At 44.9% G+C, this 23650-nt stretch overlaps 1 protein-coding gene across 15 annotated transcripts in view; it reads right to left on the reverse strand.

The window, feature by feature from the left end:
• The window catches only part of Cdkl3 (cyclin dependent kinase like 3), an 83088-nt gene that overhangs the window by 23101 nt on the left and 36337 nt on the right, over positions 1–23650 (reverse strand). The window lies entirely within an intron of this gene.

Below are 23650 nucleotides of genomic sequence, written 5' to 3' on the forward strand. Positions count from 1 at the left end.
ACCGCTGAAATTATAGACCCTCACCACCATATCTGCCACATCTGATTTTTATTTGAATTTTTTTTATGATTACACTTTATTGATTTAGTGGCTGAGGAGAGTCACAGTCATGCCTATGGTATGTGTAGAGGTCAGAGGACAACATTCAGAAGTCAGTTTCTCTCTTTCCACCATTCGGGTGGCAGGGCTCAAACTCAGGTTGACAGGTTTTGTGTGACAGGGGACTTAACTGAGCCATTTGAAAGGCCCTGACTCACCTCTTAGTGTGTCATTTGCTGATGGCGGCTTCCTATCCTGTCGCTCCTTCTACACTAGCTGGAATCATTCTATAGGTAGAGCTGCGCATCCCCCTTTGCTCACTACTTCCCAGGTTTATACAAACAAACATAAGACATATGGAATATGTGATGTTTTTACATGTGTCTAGGGACCTAATGTTCATCCTCACATGGGTAGGGATCCATAGATACTTGTCACTATGTCCGTGTGTGTGTGTGTGTGTGTGTGTGTGTGTGTGTGAGCATGTGTGTGAGCATGTGCATGTGTATTCATAGACACTGTTATGCAGGATCCAGTCTACTCCACTCTTGTACCTGTAATTATTTTAGTGCCCAGATTTGGCTACTAGAGGCTTCTTCCAGTTGCCTTCTGTGTCTTTTTAATATGCCTGCATCATTTATTTAGTTATTCATGCTTTCTGGCACAGAACACTTCTACATCTAATAAAAACATGAGTTCACTCCACAGTGGACTTGCCCAACCCTTTCCTAGAATATACATGCAATTTCAGAATTATTAACACGTGCTGATGTGGAACAAATTTACAAACTAGCATGAAAGAATGGCACACTATTCTTTTTGGTCTTAGCCTTATAACATACAGGCAAAATTCCCTTTCCCAAACTCAGATTAGTCTCTTTTGGGCCAGCTGAATAGCTCAGTGGGAAAAGACACTGCCCAGCCTGATGACCTGAGTTCAATCCCCAGGGCCCAAGTATGGTGGAAGAAAAATTAACTCCCTCGGGTTGTCCTCTGCACAAATGTATATTGTGACATGGACATGCCCACAACACATACACAGGTGCACATACGAAATAAAATGTCCTCTGGGTTCAATTCCCATTATCCACATGCAGCTCACAACTGTCTGTAACCTCTGTTCCAGGGATCTGACATCCTCACGCAGACAAAGAGATACATACATGCAGTAAGACACCAATGCACAGAGATTAAGAATAAAATCACTTTTAAAAAGGTAGGGGGCTAGGGCAATGGCTCAGAGGTTTAGAGGTCCTGAGTTCAATTCCCAGCAAACACATGGTGGTGCACAACCATCTGTAATGGGATCTGATGCCCTTTTCTGGTGTGTCTGGAGACAGCGATGGTGTACCCATATACAATTGGTCTTTTTCTTCTCGGCATGGTTATTTTAGTCAACAACTTGGTTAACTTGTTAGTATTCTGCATAGAGTTTATTTCAACCACACCAATACACATGCCTGCTATAAATCGGTTCAGCAGGAGAACAGGGTTTGTGTGTGTGCTGTTTGTGTGTGTATGCACACATACAGATCCAGAGGGGCATGGCTGGTTGTCGTCCTCTTATCATTCTTTGTCCTAGTCTCTGAAATACAATCTCCCTAGGTCCTAGATCCACACTTTTTAAAAATGACAGTTAAGCTGTGTAAGTGGCCATCAAGGTGTGACACCTGCACACCACCTCTGGCTGTTAGGAAGATGAAGAAATTTCAAAACCCCATGCATAACAGCCATCATCACAGGAACAAGCAAGGACACCAAGAAAGGCTCTTCAGAAAAATGGAACTTGAATGGACTTGTCATCAGAATTTGCGGTAAGGGAAATGTTAATACAAAGAGCAAAATGATTCCATACATGAGCCTGAAGATGCAGAGAGGAATACATTAAAAAAAAAAAGGAAATGTCAACCACGTCAGACACAGGTAATGCAGGGATGACACACACCTACATAAGGAAGACGCATGGCACCGTTAGCACGAGAGTGGGGAGAGCAGTGGGAGAGCATTCTGAGCTGTTTCACTGAGCCTCAAGAATAAAACACAAACTAGATTTGCCCTGGTAAGTCAAACACATCTGAAGAGGTGCAGTTCAACAGGAAAATATAGCAAATTCTACGAACCTAACACGAAATGCCTTGACGATGTTTTAAAAGAACCGGCCAGCAGGATGGATCAGTGGATAAAGCCTGAGCCTAATGACCTTAGTTCAAGCCCCAGGAGCCACATTGGTGAAGGAGATGACCAACGCCCAAAAGCTGTCTTGGGCCTCTATTTATATAGACACAACATTAAAACTTAAAAATGTGAAAAAAATTAAACATACAAATCCACAATTATTATATCTGGATTTAGCTACTTCATGGGTTCTTCTTTTTCCACTCTATTCCCCTGGTTTCATCCTTATCACTAGATAGAAGAGAAAGAATACAGGAGAGAGGGAAAGGGGAGAGGAGGGGGAGAGGGAGAGAGGGAGAAGGAAAGGGGGAGATTGACTCCTGAATCTAATTCTTTCTTCTTGTTTCTTCTTTGAGTATGACTACTAATAAACTGCAATCTGAATGACCAACAACCTCCAATACTGCCTTGGGGGCCCTAGCATTTATGTAGCCTCTGAAAAGTCCCCAGAATTCCATATGTCACACAACCGCAGAAACAATCTACAGCTGACTATCTGCTAGCGCATGAGGCAACTCATAGTCAGCTGCTGTGGACGGTCTAAAGCAGCCCTACACCCCTACCTGGAATTAGAATGAAAGCAAATTCTTATAGTACTGTGTTTAAAGAGACCAAAACTCCAGAGCTCTCACTACAAATCATACTTGGAAATTTTTAACAATTACCCCTCAAAACTGTTAGACTATGCACATGTCAAATGATCAAAAAATGATATGCAGACCAGAAGGAGGCAAGTCCACTCTTGAACTAATGGATACTGCACACAGCAACTACAGAATGCATGTGTTTTTCAAGTTCAAACACTTACTGTATGCTGCTATTTAAACCAAATTAAATACATTTTAAAGGAGCAAAATACTACTGAGCAGGGTCTCTGACCATCCTCTAATTACACTATCAACTTCAAATGCTCCCGTGTGGCTATAAGTTAAGAAATGTGCATCTACAAATAACACACAGTGCAGAGTAGTCACTGGAGTAGAAACTACAATATACTCTCACCAATAATGAAAAGAATATGTATTAAACCTTGTCCGATAAAGCTAAAGTTGTTCCTAGAGGCAAATTTGTGGCATCAACATGCTTCTTATTAACAGAAATGCACATCAGCTGTTATTCAGTGAACTGTGGTAGAAATAAGCAGAGGAAGTTGCGCTGTGTACCTTTGATTTCAGCAGTTTGGCTCACCAGCTTGAGGCTAGCCTGGTGGTGTGGGTGGCTCTGGTGCTGTTTGAATTCTGATGTAATTCTGCTTCCCCTGGAGGAGTGGATTACTCAGGTGATCCTACATGAGTGTCTCCCCAGTCTAACTGGTCAAATAAAGGCTAGAGCCTGTGACTGGGCAGTGGAAGGGAAAGCTGGGGCTGGAGGTTTTAGAGAAGGGAGGAAGGGAAAAGAGACAGAAGAAAGATGGAGCAGAACCACATGGCTTAGAGAAGCTACAAATAACAAGAGCTCTCATAGCTGCAAACAGATTAGTGTAATAGTAGATTTGCCCAACCTAGGCCACCTACAAGTTATACATATAATAACTGAGTTGTGTGGTTTTTGCATGGGCTTATTGGGGTTGGAAATTTACTACAACAACCTGGGCTACACACTGAATTAAAGCCAGTCTAGGCTATAAAAGTAAGACCTTGCGTGTGGTGGGGGAGAGGATATTAAAAAAGAGTAGAAAAAAATAATAAAAGTAAGCTGGGTGTGGTGGCGCACGCCTTTAATCCCGGCACTCGGAAGGCAGAGGCAGGCGGATTTCTGAGTTCGAGGCCAGCCTGGTCTACAAAGTGAGTTCCAAGACAGCCAGGGCTATACAGAGAAACCCTGTCTCGAAAAACCAAAAATAAATAAATAAATAAATAAAAATAAATAATAATAATAAAAATAATAAAAGTAGGGCAGACATTAAGGTGTAGAGAACAGTAGAGACAGTCACTACTCAAAAGGTGACAAAGAAAAATTAGAAAACTTAGAAATTACAAGATTCTGGGATTTTTGTTTTGGTTGTTGTTTGTTGTTTTTTTTTGGTGTTTTGGTTGGTTTGTTTTTTTGAAACCGTGGTTTCACTATGTAGCCCTGGCTGTCCTGGAACTCACTCTGTAAACCAAGCTGGCCTCTAACTTATAGAGATCTGCCTGCCTCTGCCTACCAAGTGCTGGGATTAATGGTGTGCACCAACTTGCCTGGCTCTGCTCCCTTCTCGGTATAATTCACAGTCCCTCTGATGCTCTAACACATGCAAAAAGCAGCAGAGCTGTGCTAGCCACACGGCTCCTGACACCCAAGTATTACACAGCAGCATTGAATTTTAGAAGTGTATGTGAGCCGGGCATGGTGGCGGACGCCTTTAATCTCAGCACTCGGGAGGCAGAGGCAGGCAGATTTCTGAGTTCGAGGCCAGCCTGGTCTATAGAGTGAGTTCCAGGACAGCCAGAGCTACACAGAGAAACCCTGTCTCGAAAAACCAAAAAAAAAAAAAAAAAAGTGTATGTGATATTAGCACAAGCTTTAGAAAAGCTTTGGGATAGTTAAAAACTCCACGAATGTGTTTAAAATCAAAAGAAAAGGAGGGAAAAGCAGCCGATGCTTCAGAGTCCAGATATAACCTGTTCTGGTGGATGGGTGCTTCACTATGAAAACAACCTGTAAAGGGCAGGAGAGGTCACTCAGCAGTTAGAGCACCGACTGCTTGTCCAGAGGACCCAGCACCCACATGGCTGTTCCCTCCAGTTCCAGGGGACCTGATGCCCTCTTCTGGCCTCCAAGGGCACCAGGCATGCATGTGGTACACACATGTATGTTCAGGCAAAATATCCATACACAGAAAACAAAAAATCTTTAGGAAAAGAAAGTAAAAGGAATGAATGAAAGAAAACAAGGGAGAGAGGGGAAGGGATGAGGGAGGAAAGGGGAAGGAAGGAGGGAGGGGGAGGAGGGGAGGCGAGAGAAGGGGATGGGGAAGAGAAAATGGGGAGAAGTGGCTGGCAGAGACAAGGAAGGGGAGGGGAGGCAGGAGTTTTCATAGAGGGAATCTATTTCACTGATGGGTTTTTAGCATGGAAATGAGATGAAACCAGTTAAGCCAAATTTTCAGCTCATTGTTTTTAAAAGATTTATGTTTACTTTAGAGTATATGTCTGTGTGTGCATGCACAGAAAGGTGCCCTTGGAGGCCAGAGGAGGGCAGGCTGCCTGCAGTGGGTGCTGGGAAACAGCCTTGCCCTCTGCAGGCACAGGGTATGCAGACCTGAGCTGTTTCTCCTCTCCAGACCCTGACTGGTTGACTTTTTTTTTTTTTTAAGGGACACTTTATTTAATCCTGGGAATTGAACCTAGAGACTCCTACTTGCTAGGCAAGCGCTCTGCCACTCAGACTCCCAACTGGAAGGAATATTTTCAGTATTAGGTGAACTTTGCAACTGGGTGTGGTAGCACAGACCAGTAACTGTAGCACTTGCGAGGCTGAGGCAGGAGGAGCATAAGTTCCAGGCTAGCCTGGGCTACATAGTGATACCTTGCCTTAAATATTATCAACACTTTGGCTATTTTGTGCTGTGGATGCAAATAATCCTCAAGTTGCAACAACTCAAGACCAGAGAGATCTTTGTCATCTCACAGGTCAGCTGGGAATTTGCTGCTGCTCTTTGGCTCTTGGCTGGGCCGAGAGCAGCTATGGCTTTTGTCCCTGTGGCTTCTTTGTTCAGGGCCCAGCTTCTATCTGGGACTTGCTGATCTCCAGTTCTGCCATCAAAAGACAAAGAGCAAGAAGTGGGAAGAAGACACTATGAAGCTTCCCAGTGGCTGCTCACATGAAGTACATGTTGATCCATCCTCCTACCACTGCCTGGGTAAGTCAGGAGGACACATCTCAGCCTGCTGGGATGGAGGTATCTTTTTCTTCCAGAAGCATCTCTGCTAATCACACAATACTAGGCAAGCACACATGATCTCTTTGGAGGGAGGAATGCTCTTGGCCCACTTTCCACATGGATGCAGATATTATCAAGTGGGATCAAGTTCATGCCAGCAATTTGTAAAACACACAGGAAGCATTTTTGTTTGTTTTTGAGACAGGGTTTCTCTGTGTAGCCTGGCTGTCCTGGAACTCACTCTGTAGACCAGGCTGGCCTCGAACTCAGAGATCCCCTGCCTCTGCCTCTGGAGTGCTGGGATTAAGGCGTGTGCCACCAACACCCAGCTCAAGAAATATCCTTAATTAAGTTAGTTTGGGGGCGAGTAGTATGCCAGAGCACACAAGCAGAGATCAGAGGACCACCTGCACAAGTCAGCTCTCTCTGTCTACCATGTGCCTTCTGGGGACTGAACTGAGGCCATCTGGCCTAGTAGGAGAGCCTTTACCTGGAGCGCTGCCTGGCCAGGCCGAGGGAGAGCTTTCAGATGCTCTAGAGGAGGGCAAAGCTCACTGAACTTCCTCAATCTCCCGTCAGTGTTGGTTTTCACAGAATTTGTTCCTATTTGGGGTCAAATTTATCAGCACAGAGTTCGTTATTAGACACCTTTGTGTTTTTAACATCACAATTTGTGTACAAAGGTTTGTTTTTATTGAGTGTCTACACTACTGGTCCCTTCAGGTCCTCGGGTCTGTGGCATCTGCAGTGACAGCCCCTTCATCTCACACGCTGCTTACTGGCTTGTTCTTCCTAGCTTGTTCTGTCTGCTTCCTAAAAGCACTAGGACCACAAACCCAGAGGTTTCTCCAGGCACACACACTGAGCTGGGCCCTACCACATCAACCATCAATCAAGTAAAAGGCCCACAGGCCAATGTGGTAAGGGCATTTTCTCAACCAGGAGTCCCTCTTCTAGATGACTCTAGCTGGTATCAACTTGGTATAAAATTAGCCAGCACAATGGTCCACGTAGTAAACATTATATTTGTACTTATAAAAGTGTGTAGTCCTTGGGGCTGTAGAGGTGGTTCAGCAGATAGGAGCTCTTGCTACTCTTGCAGAGACTGGGGTTCTATTCCCAGCATTCGCATTAGTGCCTCTGTAACACCAGCTCCAGGGAAGCTGATGCCCTCTTCTGGCTACCATGGGCATTCACATGCACAAATACATCTACACAGACACACAAAGTGCATATAAATAAAAGTTAAGAAATAAATATTTTCAGCTTTCTTGTGTGTAGTATTCTAGCGGATTAAAGGTGTGCGCCACCACTGCCCAGTTCTTTTTTATTTCTTTTCAGTTTTTCTGAGACAAGGTCTCATTAAGTATCCTTGCCTGCCCTGTAACTATGTAGATCAGTCCAGCCTCAACTGGCTGCTTCTGCCTCCTCAGTAATGGGATTAAAGGCATGCACCGCTAAGCCTGCCTTTCTATTGTTTTTCAAGGTTATTCCATGTTCTATCGAGCATCAGTACTTAACTCCTTCAAATGTTATCATCATTATGGGTGCATGCATGCACATGTGTATGATGTGGAGGGGTGCTGCATGTAGCACAGTATGTGTCTGGGGACCTGAAGACAGCTGTAAAGTTGATTCTTTCCCTCTGGGGCTGACACTCGGGTCCCAGGCTTGCACTGCATCGTTACCTGCTGAGCTGTCTTGCCAGCCCCCCTTTTCCTTTCTATTAACAGATATTACTCTGCTCCATGGACATGACACAGTTCTGCTCACGTTTCTTTGTCGATGATTGCTTTCACTTCTATTGGACATACACAGGAGCAGAACTTTTGTGCAAACAGTTGAGGACTGACCAGACTTTTTTTTTTTTTCCAACACACTCCCATTACTCTCTGCCCACCTTCAGTGTGTAGGAAGATTCTAATTTCTCCAGGGTCTAACTGGTGTTTGTTATTACCTGGTCTTCTGTCTATCCTAGGGATAGTAAAATTGTATCTAATTTGAAGTTTGATGTACAATTCTCTGAGAACTGAACACTTTTGAGCTTATTACAGATACTAACCACCTGTACATCTTCCTCAGAGAACTCTCTACTCAAATCCTGTCTTAATTAGTATGGCCTTCCACAAGCAAATGTCATCACATAATTCCTCAGCAGACATTTATTTTCTGGTAACTCTAGAGGCTGCAAATGCAAGTTCACAGTGCCAGCCTGGGCAGGAGCTGCTGACAGCACTCCTGGCTTGCAGGTGTTCACTGTTCACTGCAAACAGCCCTGGCTCAGAGCCTGCTCAGCTGTTTTTTATTGTTAATCTACACCCTGAGTCTCCAGCATCTTTTCTTCCAAGGACACTGACCCTATCAGATCAAGGTCTATCCTTACAACTTCAGGTAGGCTTAATTACTTTAGCAAAAACCCGTCTTCAAAACTAGTACACATGTAGGGTTAGGGTTTCAACAACTAAGACTGACAAAGATGGGCGTGGTGGGTTACAATTCAGCCCATGCAAATTCCTTTGCTCAGTTTAAGAATTAAGTAAATTCTCTGAGTTTGCTTTTTGAGCTGTCATAAACACTATGACAGAACACACCTTGAGAAAGAAAGGATCTATTTCAGCTAATACTTCTTGACAACGGCCCATCATTAGGGAAGTCAGTGCAGGAACCCAAGGACAGGAGCCTGGAGCAGGAACTGTGGAGGAAGGCAGCTTACTGGCTTGTTCATATTCAGCTTTCTTAGCCCAAGTCCAATGGCCTAAGAATGGTGCCACCCGTAACCGGTCAGTTAGGCCCCACATCAATCAACAGTCAAGACAGCTTCTCACAAATGTAGCCACGGGCCAATCTGATCTAGGGAATCCCTCCTGAAAATAAAAACCAGCTAACACAGTGATCATACTGAGTTATAGACTTCTTCACACGGGTCCCTTCCTATCCTCAAGGGACTATTGTCTGCCTCCCTCCCCGGCAAGAGACAATTCTAGAGACAGTACAGCTCTCACTTGCCATTGTGCCATTCACAACTTACCCACAGCCCATCCTCCATGCACATTTTCTCCAACCCCATACACTCAGAGCACTTCCCATTGCTCTAACCACAGCAACATCAGTCAGGAGACAATGCAGGAGAGCCCCTTCATCCCAAGACCTCCACCATGACTCATGCCAGCCCATTCTAGCCAACTAATAACACACTTCTGAGCCCATTCTAGCCAACTAATAACACACTTCTGTATTCCCAGCACTCAGGAGGCTGACACTGGAGGAACATGAGTTCAAGGTCAACGTGGGCTGTGTACTGAGTTCCCAACCAGCACAACAATAGCAATACCTACTCCCACCAAACTTCTCAAAACCAAACCCCCACCTTACAACTTCTTACCTTGTCTCTCCTGTTCCTTCCCAAGATGCCACAGTAAACAGTCTGGCCTGGTTTCCCTTCATGCTCCCCACCCCCCATAAGCCCTGGTGCTTCACCACATGCCTCCTTGTGGATGGCACGTCCCTTTCACCTATCCAAGTATCACTGAGGGCCAATACTGCTCACCTTCTGAGATCAGGAACGCTCACAGTGACATGGTCACTGATGAGTATCTATATACCTTGTGACTTAATGCTCTAATTCTTAGCAATTTCAATATCTCCAGATAGAGGACTTATAGTTTTCCTCACATTTAAAAATATCGCAGCTATTATTTCTTCTACCCCTTCTCTTCCTTCTGGAGTACAAGAGCATGTTCCCTTAATATTGTCTCAACTTCACTTTTCCCCCGTTTTGTTATTTTTTGTTTGTTTGTCTAATTTCATTTTGATCCTTATCACCCAATTTGAGTACTTTCTACCTGTCTTAAGGAGATGTATCATTTCTTTTGGCTTTAGAAAGCTCCATTTAGATTGTGGGGTATTCGGGGGATGTCAGACCAGGGTATCATGCATGCAAGACAAGCATAGTCTTTGATTCTTTGGTTGGTTTTGCAAATTCCTCCCCTCAGCATCGTTTGTCAGCTTGACAGCACAAAAAGCCATATGGCAAGAAGGGGACTTGCCACAGAAGACATCTGTCCAAGGAACTGCAGTAAGAGTGAGAAAGGAGCCAGAGGCAGCTGGAAGGCCGGCTGCAATGCAGATCGGACCCGTGTGAAAGGGGAAAGACTCCAGTAGCATCCTGTGTTCTCCGAAGGAGGAGAACCTTCTGGTTCCTGAGGAGCCAGTCAGGGATGAATGAGGGAAGCATGGCCTCAATGCAAATGCAGTACTGCACTGCAGGGTGCAACAGTGAGGCCATCAGGATACAACTTCTCCCCAAATCTAAGAGGTACATTTTGGAGGCCCCCAAATATCCACCAAAATACATCTACTCCAATTTTGGAGAGAGGGCCATTTCCACGGTTCCCATTACTTTTTCTTCCTGGGGAGAACTCAGGAAACAGACAGCTGATCTCAGGCCAGCAGCTCAGACCCCAGCTATCTCATGGTCCACTGAACTAACTCAACTGGGTCTTTACAAGCTCTCAGGGCAAATATGGTGGTGCAGAAACCTCTGTTTCCAAGTCACCTGACCCTCTTGGTAAGTGCATCTTCCCAGTTGGAGGCTGCCTTGTATGTCCATTCAGTTAACGGAACTGTGAAGTAACAGCAAGAGACACTGACATGGCTACTTTTTGTTCAACACATACACCACTCTGTCCTCTTCATGTCACAGGAGCGAAGTGGAATCATAAGGGTTCTAAGGAGGGTCAGTTGTGCTGACTGGTGTTTCGCTGGGGCAAACACATGAAGGAGTGTTTTCCTAAGTGGCCTAAGGCAGACTCGTGAAGGAACGTTTCACTGAAGCAGACACAGGTGAAAGGATCTTCTGCTAAAGCAAGCACGTGAAAGGATATGTGATGGGTTCTTTGCTAAGGACAAACATGTATTGGTCGGCCTTACACTGGAGTTGAGCTGCATTTCTTGGGATTCCCATAGAGAGAAATGCACCAAAATACTTCTGGGTGTGCCATTATCTAATTTTTTTTTCTTGTCAATTTCAAGGACTTGGGCTGATTGGCAGAGTGATGTCAGCTGAGACACACACATGTACTGAAGGAAGCAAGGCGAGTGCTGAGGCAAGACCCGTGGAGGACACATGACGTTTGCAGGGAGTATAAATAAAACTTGATAGACAGTGACAGAGGCTGAGCTAGGCTTGCTTATAGAGCAAGCTGTGAAATGCTGTAGGTCTCGAGTCTTTGCTGATGTCTGCTTCACTGAGAGAGACACAGCTGAGTACAACTCTTGGCATCCTGGGTCCCTCGTGCTGCTGATTCGTGCTGAGGCTGAGGCCTGGCTGTCTCTGCTGGGTAGTGCCACCGCTGCTGATTCATATTTGCTATCCTGACTCTACCAAACTGGACTGCTGATGTATCCCTGAAGTGTTTGTGAGTGGATCGAGCTGCCGCTGCTGACCTGTGGGAGCTGCTCCAAAGAACCTTTCTAAGCAGGTCCACTTCCCCCATATCCTCTCTTTCCCACCACCTCTGGTGGGTGGTGGGCTAAAAGGGAGGTTAAAGCACTTAAGAACCATCATTAAAAGTAGACTTTGAAAAAATTAAAAGGTACACAGTAGTCCTGCCCAGTTCTGCTGACCACAGCAGCCTGTTCTGATTCTGTCAGAATGGTGACTTTCTTCCTGTCTCTGGACACAAGAAATGCCTTGGCATTGTAACTTTTAACTGGGAATCTTGCTAGGACTTGACAGGAGCATGCCCCCCCCCTTTTTTTTTTTTTTTTTTGAGATGAGGAATTCCAGGTCTCCAAAGTTCAAGATTATAGGAATGGGAACACAACACACTCTAAGTGGTGTGTGAGCCCCTATGTTAGGAGTGATGGTCACTGGAACTACTTCTGGTCCCATGCCTGACTCCCAGACTCAAGTATCTTGCCTGTTGGATAAGTACTCTAAAAGGTCTCTGACTTAGTGTACAGCCCACAGAATAACCCATCATTCTTTGCATTTCCTCTGATGGACAAAGGCTGGTCCAGCATCCCACAAGGCTGGATGCTTTAGGATGGGACTCTGTGTGACAGTACCAGAAGAGCCCATGATCGGGAGCCACTCCCCATCTCCTTCACTGTGAAGAGGTTCAGTGTTGTAAGGTGTATGATTCCACGTCTAAGGATTAATTATAACCCCCAGGCAAGAATTCACATGCAGTAGACATGGCTACACACAGGCTCTATATTATCACTGTGAGTATGAAATCCGAGTTCTCCCAGGACAGAGGAGGCTCACATGAAGGACTTGGTTGTTGTTCTCTGGGAAAGCATCAGTCTCTGTTGCCATGGTTTTCAGAGCTTACACTACTGTTCAGCAGGGCTTTCTTGTGGACATGCTGGGTGGGTACTGTCTTCTGTAGCCTCATGTGGAGCACAGTTCTCTGTTTGGGCATTTTTTCTAGCATGTCTGCTCAGAGTCGCTATGCCATCCTCTGTCATTATAAATGCAGTACAGGCCTTCCCCTTTCCCTGAGAGTTGAGATCCTTTTCCAAGTTTCTTAGAGCCATCTCAGTGGCAAGGCATCTCACTGCCTTCTCATCTACATCCTGAGAAAACGTGTTAAAAACTCAAATTGTCTTTTTCTTGCGCTACATCCTCATCTCTGAGTAAACACCCTAAACAACTAATTCCAAGGGTTCTCCCTTCCCTGGCTCCCGCCACACGCAAGCTGCATCTCTGGGTTCTTTTGTTGTTTCTTCCTTCCTCATCAGGCCTGGGGTGTTTTCACTGGAGCTACACTTGGATTCAACCTAAGTCCTTGACATAGCATAGCAGTAAGAAGTCAGGGCAACTGCTGAAGCAAAGAAAACTGGACTCCAAAAGCTGCTGCAACAACATCCTTGCAAACATCCACCTAGATGTTCCCATTCTGTGTTTCTGAGTTCTGGGCTTTCCCTCCTCTGGTGTGCTGGGCATTCAGAGCCTCTGAAGTTCTACAACTCTAACAATTACATCTCCCACCCCGACCCCGAACACTGTACAGCTATTTGTTGTTCTGCTGAGATTACATAAAACCCCAAGGCCACTGGCTTTGGCCTCAACTCCTTTGAGTCTGGAACTGGAGAGATGATTTGACGCTTAAGGAAGCCTGCTACTCTTTGCAGGAACCCTGAATTCAGTTCCCAACACCCATGTTGGATGGCTTAAAACTACCTGTAACTCCAGAACGAGGGGGTCTGACACCCTCTTCAGGCCTCCAATAACACCTGCATGCACAGACCCACACACATAAATCTTCAAAAGAGCTTTCAGTCACTTGTCCCTTGGCAAGGGCCAGCACAATTCCGTGGGCGTCAGCTCTGTCTCTGTGGATCTTCTCTCCTTCTTCTTTCAGTCTTTCACAGGGCTCTTGATCAGACCCAACACAGAATTCCTCTCTAATACAACACCCTGCAGTCATCATTTATGAAATACTTTGTTAAGCTCCAGTTTGTGCCAGGATCTATTTATGGCTTATGTGACAATCAGAATGATGTTCATTCTGTCCACCCCAAGGTGCGTCAGCCAGGCTCAGATCCCAGCTTAACATTTATTTTTCTTGGCACCAATGTATTGGCTTCCATAGTCTGATAAACAGATAGAAAGTGAGAACCTGTAATTCAGGAGATTTGCCAAGGAAATCTGTAGGAAACAAGGAAAGCTGTAAGGGAAACTGGGAAGGGAGCTAGGGTGCCAGGTCGAGGCAATGCATTGCAAAACACATCTGGCTTTGCAAGGGAAAGAAAAGTTGAAGGACAAAGACCTGACTGTGGGGCAGTTTGAAGGCAGCTGGCAATGCTGATGGCGATGACTGCAGTCAAGCTTCTGCAGTCCACCCAAGAACAAGCCTGCCTTGGTATCCCTGCAGAGCTCTCCCTTTCTGAATGCTCTGTCTCCATTCACTGCTGTGGTTCAGCAGCTGCCTCTAGGCAGAAGCCCTCTATGACCATAAGGCTCACCCCTCCTGAGGCTGACTCTCCTCTACTCAGTGCCTGCGATACTCAGTTCAGATGTCTTGTTCTCCGTTACCAAGCAAGAGTGTCATGTAGTTGCTCTCTCATGGCAGAAACAAAGCTTCTTACTGTTCTCAGGAAAATGTGTGTTTTCTTAATTTAGAAATACTTTTATCTTGTTTTCGTCATTCGGTGTTCTGGGAGTTCACTGTCTTTGACTGGCTTCTTAAAGTACAGAGTTAGGTTCCCAAACACTGTGGATTCTGTAAGTATCCCCAAAGGCCTGTGTGCTTAAAGACTTGGTCTTGCCAGTTGTGCTTGGGGGGGGGGGGTGTGTCAGAGGCAGGCTGATCACTGAGTTTGAGGCCAGCCTGATCTACAGAACAAGTTCCAAGACAGCTTAGGCTACACAGAGAAACCCTGTCTCACAAAACAAAAAAAAATTAAATTGTGTTTATGTATGTATTGTGAATATATGCCACATGCTAGGGGTGCCCGTGAAGGCCAGAAGAAGGTCCCCTGGAGCTGGAGTTAGGTGGTTGACAGTTTCCCAGGGTGGGCTCTGGGAACTGAACACCAGTTCTCCGTAAGAGCAGCAAATGTTCTTAATCACCGAGCCCCCTAACTTTACATGTGTGTGTGTTCCTCAATGCTCCTTTATATGTGTGTGTGTGTCTGTGTGTGTGTTCCACAATGCTCCTTTATGTATATGTGTGTGTGTGTGTTCCACAATGCTCCTTTATGTGTGTTGTGTGTGTGTTCCACAATGCTCCTTTACATGTGTGTATGTATGTGTGTGTGGTGTGTATGGTGTGTGTGTGTGTGTGTGCTCCTTCGTCAGAGGGACAACTGCAGATGCTGGCTCTCTCCTTCCACTCAGTGGAGTTTGTGGATCAAGATTAGTATATATTCCTGAGGATTGGGGAATTTGGTTCATCATACAAACTCTATAATAATTCCCTCAAACTACTGTTCACTGTCAGCTCTTTGTTTTGGGTTCTGGTCTGAGGCAGAGTCTCATGTATCCCATGTTGATCATAAACCTACCATACAGCAATGAAGATGACCCTGAATTTCAGATGCTGCTGCCTCTGCCCCCTAAGTACTGAGGGTATGGCACCAGCCACCAGGCCCCAGCTTACTTTTAAAGAACATCTTGTATTTTGTCCAGCTGGTTGTTAATTCTGTTTTAAATCACTGGGTTCTCACCTGGAACATCAGTCTCCTGTTCTGTGTTGAGATTCTCCTTTCATTAACATCCTCTTTTACATTTCTTATTTTCATTATTATTTACTTCTTGACACATTTAGAAAATATATTTAAATTTTCATATGTATGGGTTATTTTTTACTTCTGGATAAAATGTTTTCCTACATGTCTATTACACCAGAGTTAAACACTGCATTACTCAAATCCATAGCCATGTTTTGTTTGGTATACATGGGTTTTTTGTTTGTTGTTTCATTTTGATTTGTTTGCTCTGACTGAGGCAGAGGGGCAAAGGGACTGAGGGACAGGGTATAGAGGGGCAGGGGCAGAGGGACAAGGAATAGAGAGACAGAGGACAGAGGGACAAAGGGACAGAAGGACAGAGTGACAGGGGACAGAGGCAGATCTCTCGAGTTTGAGTTCCGCTTGGGCTACATCATAAGTTCCATATCAGCCAGAGTTATACAGAGACCCCCTCAATACCCAACAATCAAAGGAACAAACAAACAAAGAAGAAGCTCTTACTGCAACAATGGACTCACTAGATTTGTCTGTTACCCATTTTGAAAGTGTACTGTTACATACAAGACCTTCTTGGGGATGTTGAACACACAACTAGGGTCTGATACAGGTTGCAGGTGTGCGCTGCCACTGACCTAGATCTAGATTGTTGGCACAAAACTTTTTAGCATTTAAATGAATCACAGAAGGCCCCTTTAATGTATACTGTTTGATTCAGTGCGTGCGTGTGCATGTGTCTGTGATAATGTGTGTGTGTGCATGTGTCTGTGGTAATATGTGTGTGTGCATGTGTCTGTGGTAATGTGTGGGGTCAGAGGACAGATGGCAGGGGTCTGCTCTCTTTCCACCGTCTGTTCCTAGTCGGCTAAGCAGGCTTGGTAGCAAGTGCCCTTACCTGCTTTCTGGGCTCAATTTTTTTTCCTAATAATTAACATAGCTATAAAAAACTGCCTTTCTTCAGTATTTGCCCTGTATCTTTTTAAACAGATGTTTTACTCTGTGGCAGCAGTTATCAAATCCTTACATTTTATATTTATACCTTAGCTAGCAGTAAAATTTTTATCCCTTTTATCTTTTTGTTATTTTGTGATTGTGTGTGTGTGTGTGTGTGTGTATGCATGTGCACATGTCCCCCATATGTATGTGAAGGTCAGTAGACAACTTGTGGGAGTCCATTCTCTCCTCCCACCAGATGGCTCCCAGGAATCAAACTAAGGATTTGAGTGCCTTTATTGGCTTAAACAACTTGTTAGCTCTGTGTAATTTTTAAAAACTTACTGACACACTGTTTTGTGTGGCCCATTCGTTTTCTATATCCTTTCTGTGGGAAGTGCTGATGGTGAGTTTGGCTGTCAATCTGACTTTTTGGAGAGGACTGGTATGCAGCTGGTGCTGTAAGAAGACCGACCATGAACTCAGGTGCTATCCAATAGGCAGGGGACAGACAAAGCAAAAAGGAGGCAGAAGTGGGAAGCTGGCAATTACGTGCTTGACTCTTGCTGAGTGGAGGTGAATTTTGCCGTTTCTTTCTCCAGTGAACATTGGATGCTTCAGCCTCTAAGTACAGATTTGCACCAGTGGCTCCTCAGGGACTGTCGGGCATTCGCCCCAGACCATGGCACACCATGTCTCTTGTGCTGAGGTTTCCATCTTCTCAGACTGAGAGCCACCAGTTTTCCTTGGCTCTCTAGTGTGCAGATGGCCTCCGTGCACCCATCAGCCTCTGACGATGTTAGTGAACCTCATAAGCCTACTCTTGGATCATCCTATCATCCTATTTGTTCTGCTTATCTGGGGACCTCTGACTAATACAATAACTGATCACGATAATGTAGATGGTTATCTCACATAAACAACATTTAACAGAAGGCAATTCAAGGCTGGTTTGGTTGAGAACAAACATAAATTAAGAGGTATCTTGTGTCACAAAACAGGATGTGAAACAGTTAAAAACATTAAAAATGAGATCTGGAAGGAAAAAAGAAGACTAGGAGGGCTATACCTTCTTAAATGTGAAAAGCTTAGTATCATTTTTCAAGAACCAGAATGTTATAGCAAGAATAAATTAAGTAGGCCTGCTTTTTAAATGGTTATCAGACACAACACTCGGAAACTGAAAAGTATCAATTCGATGCCAAGTTTCCAGCTGGGAGAACCATGGGACTGAGATGAGAGGTGTCTTCAAAGGCGGGGTCACTGTGAACCCTGAGCTAGCCAAGCAGCTTGGAGACAAACAACCTGATCACCTCTCACAGCCAGTCCCCTGACTGGACAAGCATCAAATGATCACCTCTCTGGCTGACCAGAGGGAACACGCACAGGAGGAGAGGGAGCACGCACAGGGGGTATAGACTTCTCACAGGTACACCCATGATACAAATGACCAGCCAAAAATAATCAGTCTCAAGAAAGATTCCCTAAGTCTTCACCCAGTTCCTGCCACACTACCTGCCCACAGCAGCAATCCTCCTTGGGCTGCTCCCCACCCATTCCCAGGAGTCAGTCTCATTTTCCTTAATAATTCTATGTTCACTTCTTGTTTGCTTTCCTTATTATTCTTAGGTACAACACAAAACACCCAGAAGACAGAAATGGGGGTCCTCTTTGGTGACCACTGATTGCCCAGCATCCAAGCTCTGTGGTTAAGCTGACTAAACTGAGATAGGTCCCTTTATTACACACAAGGAATCCACATCACAAAGAACTGAAACCCTGTGCTCCAGAATGCATGCGGACAGGGAAGCAGGTGGGAAGGTGATTTATCAGAGGAGCAGAGGGGCATTTGGAGGTGAGAAAAGAAAGAGGACATGTGACAAAAAAAGATGAGAGTGGTTCCAGAAAGGGACGGTGATTCACCATGTCAAACCTTACACAAAGGTCAGGGGGGAAAAGACTGAAGAAAGCCACAGAGCTGGCTGATTTAGGAGATAGGTGGAGCCCAGCCAGAGCAGGCTTTCAGGACTGCTGAATCAGGAGCTAGACCTAGTTAGTTAACTGGCCAAATTTCACTTTATTCTTCAAGGCATTAATGCAGTAGGGCATGCCTTCTCCTCTCTACCACATCCTCTGTTTCCTTTTGAAAGGAAGTGGGTCCCACAGTTATACTCATGCGCTACCAATTGTCACCCTTTCTGTTTTGCCCAACTGAAGGCAAAGGACTGTAGCCAGGATTTCTGCCTCATCCTATGAATATCTACAAGGCAGATTTCAAAACCCAGGCCCCGATTACTGATTCAGCCACAGTGCACAGCATGTTTGAAGGAATGAGATGGTGGCCAGATTCAAGTGGCAGCAATCCGGTTAGCAGAGGCTACCTGCTGAGAAGTTATGTGACCCATCCCTGGCTCATACTTCTTCCAGGGCCACAGTGGTAGCCTAGTGATTTTGCATTTGAAAGTCTCCTCAAAAAACAAAAAAGAACTCTCATTTTAAAAGTGACAACCACTGAAAAGCCTGGAGATGCCCAAAGTAAGAGGTATGCTTTTAGATCACCTTAAGGACTCCATGAGCAGGAGGGTGGTGGTGCACACCTTTAGTCCCAGTACTCTGGAGGCACAGGCAGGTGGACTCTGTGAGTTCTCGTGCATCTTAGTCTACAGAGTGAGGTCCAGGCCAGCTAGGGGAGACTCTGTAAAACAAGCAAAGAAACAAGAAAATAACAAGAACTCCACGAATGTGCAAAAATTCTGAAGAAAAGACCCAAAACATTGTAAACTCAGGGAAAAAAAGAAGGAAAAGAAAACCAAACCTCTGGCCTGTGGTCTTAATGGACGACTGCAGCAGTAATACGGCTCTGTGAGAGGGGGGCACTAGAGGGCCACTGTATCTCCACCCCGACTTTCTTCCCAAGAACAGCAGCAGACACACATGTTTATCTTTAAGATTATTTTATTACTTATGAATATGTGTGTTTTACCTCTGTACCACTCGCATGCCTGCTGCTGGCAAAGAACAGGAGAGGGTGTTGGATCCCCTGAAACTGGAGTTACAGATGGCTGTGAGCCACCGTGTCGGTTCTGGGAATCAAACACAGATCTTCTGAAAGAGCAGTCAGTGCTCTTAATCTCTAAGAGATCTCTCCAACCATGTCTTTTTACATTCTAAATTTATACAAGCATGGTAGCTCAGACCTTCCCAAATATATGGGATGATGAGGTAAGGGGATAACGAGTTAGCGGTCAGCCTGGGCTACACAACAAGATTGAAGTCAGTCTGTGTTACATTACACAAGACTCTCTGTAAGAACAAACACACAAAGACCCTCTGAATACAGAGTCTCTTCTTATTTCTAGTAAAACATCTTGTGCACACACACAGAGCAGACACTGGGTTGTTATCACCTGTCCCAGCTTCATGTCTAAAGCAAATGCAACTCCTCAACACGCCACAGGGCAGAGGGCACGTCCATGCAACTCCTCAACACGCCACAGGGCAGAATGTTAATTTACTTTGTGTGTGTGTGTGTGTGTGTGTGTGTGTGTGTATAAGCTATTGTCCCATTTTCCAACTGGACAACCTGAGGCAACATAACAATACACACACACACACATATATGCACACACATGCACACACACACATGCGCACACACACGCAGACACACACACACAGCTCCCCAGTTAGGAAATGGTAAAGGGAGTTGGAGAGATGACTCAGCAATTTGGCTGCTCTTCCTAAGAACTGGGGGCTCAATTCACAGCAGCCACATGGTGACCACCTGTAATTCCAGTTCTAGGGGATCAAATGCCCTTTTTTAGCTTTTGTGGGCACCAGGCACACATATGGTACACAGATATACATAAAGCCAAACAATCATACATGTAAAATGTAAAGAAATGATAAAGGTGAACCTAGAGAGATGGCTCAGAGGTTAAGAGCACTCATTGGCTGGGCGTGGTGGCAAACACCTTTGATCCCAGCACTTGGGAGGCAGAGGCAGGTGGATTTCTGAGTTCGAGGCCAGCCTGGTCTACAAAGTGAGTTCCAGGACAGCCAAGGCTACACAGAGAAACCCTGTCTCAGAAAAAAAAAAAAAAAAAAAAAAAAAAAAAAAAAAAAAAAAACACTCATTGGCTGCTCTTTCTGAGGCTCTGAGTTCAATTCTCAGCAACCACACATTGGGCTCATAATCCTCTATACTAAGATATGGTACCCTCTTCCAGCATGCTGGTGTACATGCAGAACATCGTATACACACGTACATACATACATACATACTAACTACATAAGTACATAAATAAATCTCTCTTAAGGGGAAAAGGCAGTGGTAGAGGTGCTGACCCCTGAGTGTTGCCTTTTCATTCAGTCACTCTGATGCTCATCTGGACTCTGATGTTACACTCCTTATGGCTTTTAATAAAAGAAGAGTGTTTGTTCAATACATTTTTTTTCAATGAAAGGATCTGCAGAATTGCATAGGTATAAGAGTTTCAATGAATGTTCTGATCCTGCTGGATGGATTTGGAGAAGAGAGAAAGATGAAAGGAAATGGCTTTCCAAACTAAAAAACAGCCCAGGGGCTATTGATGGCAAAATGATTCCATAATAAACCGTGTTTTGTCACAAGGCATTTTAGCATGATAATACAATCTATTTCAGTGTAATAATTAGTACTGCAAAGAAATTACCCAAAAGAGCTGCTGAAGTGTAAATGTGTGGGGGCCACATGAAAGCTGCTCCAGGTTTGCTCTGAAATATCCCAAGATTAGGAATCATCCCAGAGGAGACCCATCCTCATTTAGGGGATTCAGCAAAAAGCAAAAAGCACTGATGGGGGAGGGGGGGAGTGCATTGGGGACTTTTTGGATAGCATTGGAAATGTAAATGAGGAAAATACCTAATAAAAAAATTAATTTAAAAAAAAAAAAAGCACTGATGGATTCAGTACCCATCTTCAGAACCTAGTCCAGTCCAACAGGGGATCTACTGCTTGCCTTCCCTCCTACCAGGACGCCTGAAAAGGCTAGACCTTGGGCTCCCTCTGGAGGAGGTGGAAGTCATATGTAGCCCATCTGACAGCACCTAAGGACCTACTATGACCCACCACACTGCATGTAGGCTCAGTAGCACGTGCTTGTCGTCCAGGCCACAAGAAAGGGAGTGAGAAGAGTTACATGAGTTCAGAGTTCAGGACAAGCCTGTGATACAGTGAGACCCTACGTCAGACAAAAACCTGTGATACAGTGAGACCCTACGTCAGACAAAAGTCTGTGATACAGTGAGACCCTACGTCAGACAAAAACCTGTGATACAGTGAGACCCTACGTCAGACAAAAACCTGTGATACAGTGAGACCCTACGTCAGACAAAAACCTGTGATACAGTGAGACCCTACGTCAAACAAAAAGCCAAACAGCAGAAAGACATGCTGGCACACTCCTTTTGCTTTCCTGAGGGCTTAGCATGTGTGGTGCTTACATTTTATTCACCACAAATCAAATGTTCTTGAGCGCCAATGTACTCTGAGCCCTGCTCTAGGCATGGGGAATACAGCAGTGAATTATGCAGTAGATCCTGCTCATCTGAAGGTAGATTTCAGTAAGCAAGATAAACAACAGAAAGGAGCTTACCAGACTGGCGAGTGCTATACAAAAGTCATAGAGGATATGGGAGTGGGGTGGAGCTGGAAGCAGCATGTGGCTTATATAGAAGCACAGATGGACAGCAGCCTTCCCTGGACGAGGGACAGTGAGGAGACCCTGCAGTCACCCGACTGGGGGTGGGATTTCTAAGCAGAGAGACTCAGGGGAACAAGGGCACTGGACGACTGACCTTCTAGTCAGGGTGGAATGACAGGAAAGCAGTAAATGAGACCAAAAGAGGGAGAAGGCAGACTTGTGGGGAGGCAGCCACCTAACCTCTGTGTGCTGACAAAGCAACATATCTGAGGACTTTTAGGAGCATTCTGGTAGAACTGGGAAGAAAGAATTGGAAAGAAACTGACAGTTGAAAAAGAGTAAGAGCATGAAGGCCTGCGAGGGCCTTCCCTAGCGAGCCTGGCAAGGGATGTCATTAAAAACAGCGAGCAGTCAAGTGCTTACACCCTGGAACTGCTTCAAGACAGATCTGAAAGGTGGAGGTGAGAGAGGAGAAGAAGCTAACTCCACAAATTTTTTCCTGAGCAACAAATAGAATGGAGTTGCTGTCACCTGCGATTGTGGAATGACTGAGGGAGAGGGGACATGGTCAGAGACCCTCGTCACCAGTGCACTGAGTTTGACATGCCTCTTACATGTCTCAGTGTCACTGGACACTTGAAAATCTGAATGTGGAGTTTCAGGACATCTAGGCTAGGGAGGAACAAATTTGTCCTTTTTATAATCTAAGACATTTAAAATGATATGAATGATATGCTAGTTTGCCAGGCTGTCCGAATAAGAAATCAAACTATAGGAATACATGAGAGTCTCAAAAACAAAACAAGCCAATGCCAACACCACCACACAGAGAGAAGAAAGGAAACATAATCTATAACAACTACCTCTTACCAATTCTAAAATAAAAACTAACCTATTAGATGCGCTGGCTTTAGCTCGAAGAGCTTGTTAACTACTTTCCTTGTCAGTGTGGCCTGAGTGCTACCGGTCACCGACGCACACAGTGGGTTAGGATATCTGACCTCGGGATTATGTTTTCAGAGAAAGAAGAATCGTTGTAGACCTGTCTCCATGGTCACAGTGTATCTGCCCTCCTACCTGTTAGGAGGTTGGTAACAGAGAATAGGTTCTTTCTGTGCCTTGCTTTCCATGAAAAGGCTGCTTTCTTGAAATCATATAGCCCAGCATTAATGTGTGTGTATCTTTACGTGTAGTCTTTTTAAAAAAACTAATTTTATTTAAAACAATTTTTCTTAAAGATTTATTTATCTTATGTATGCGAGTACACTGTTGCTCTCTTTGGACACACCAGAAGAGGAGATCAGATCCCATTACAGATGGTTGTGAGCCACCATGTGGTTGCTGGGATTTGAACTCAGGACCTCTGGAAGAGCAGTCAGTGCTCTAAACCGCTGAGCCATCTCTCTAACCCTTATTTAAAAAATTTAAAGACTGCTTTCTTGTTTATAATCACCGTGAACTGCAGCTCCTCATTCACCTAAGAGTCCTCAGTTCTTTCTCTCTACGATTCTGTGGACCGTCTTAGTGAGGTGGCCCAGTCTCCCTGGAGGGTCTTTAGTTTGCCCTTCAGACAGCACGGTGCTGAGTTGGGGCAGCTTTCCTTCTCGTTGGAGTCCCTTCACACTGGTGTAATGTGTTCCTATGTCTATGCACTGAAGGACACAGGCCAGAAGAGAGGGTCAGATTTCCAGGAACTGTCATGACAGGCAGTTATGAGCCTGTGTGGGTGCTGGGAACCAAACACAGCTCTTTCACAAGA

Source organism: Mus caroli, unplaced genomic scaffold (genome assembly GCF_978045245.1).
Source record: "Mus caroli unplaced genomic scaffold, Mus_caroli_1 scaffold_13, whole genome shotgun sequence".
Taxonomy (NCBI): Eukaryota; Metazoa; Chordata; class Mammalia; order Rodentia; family Muridae; genus Mus; species Mus caroli.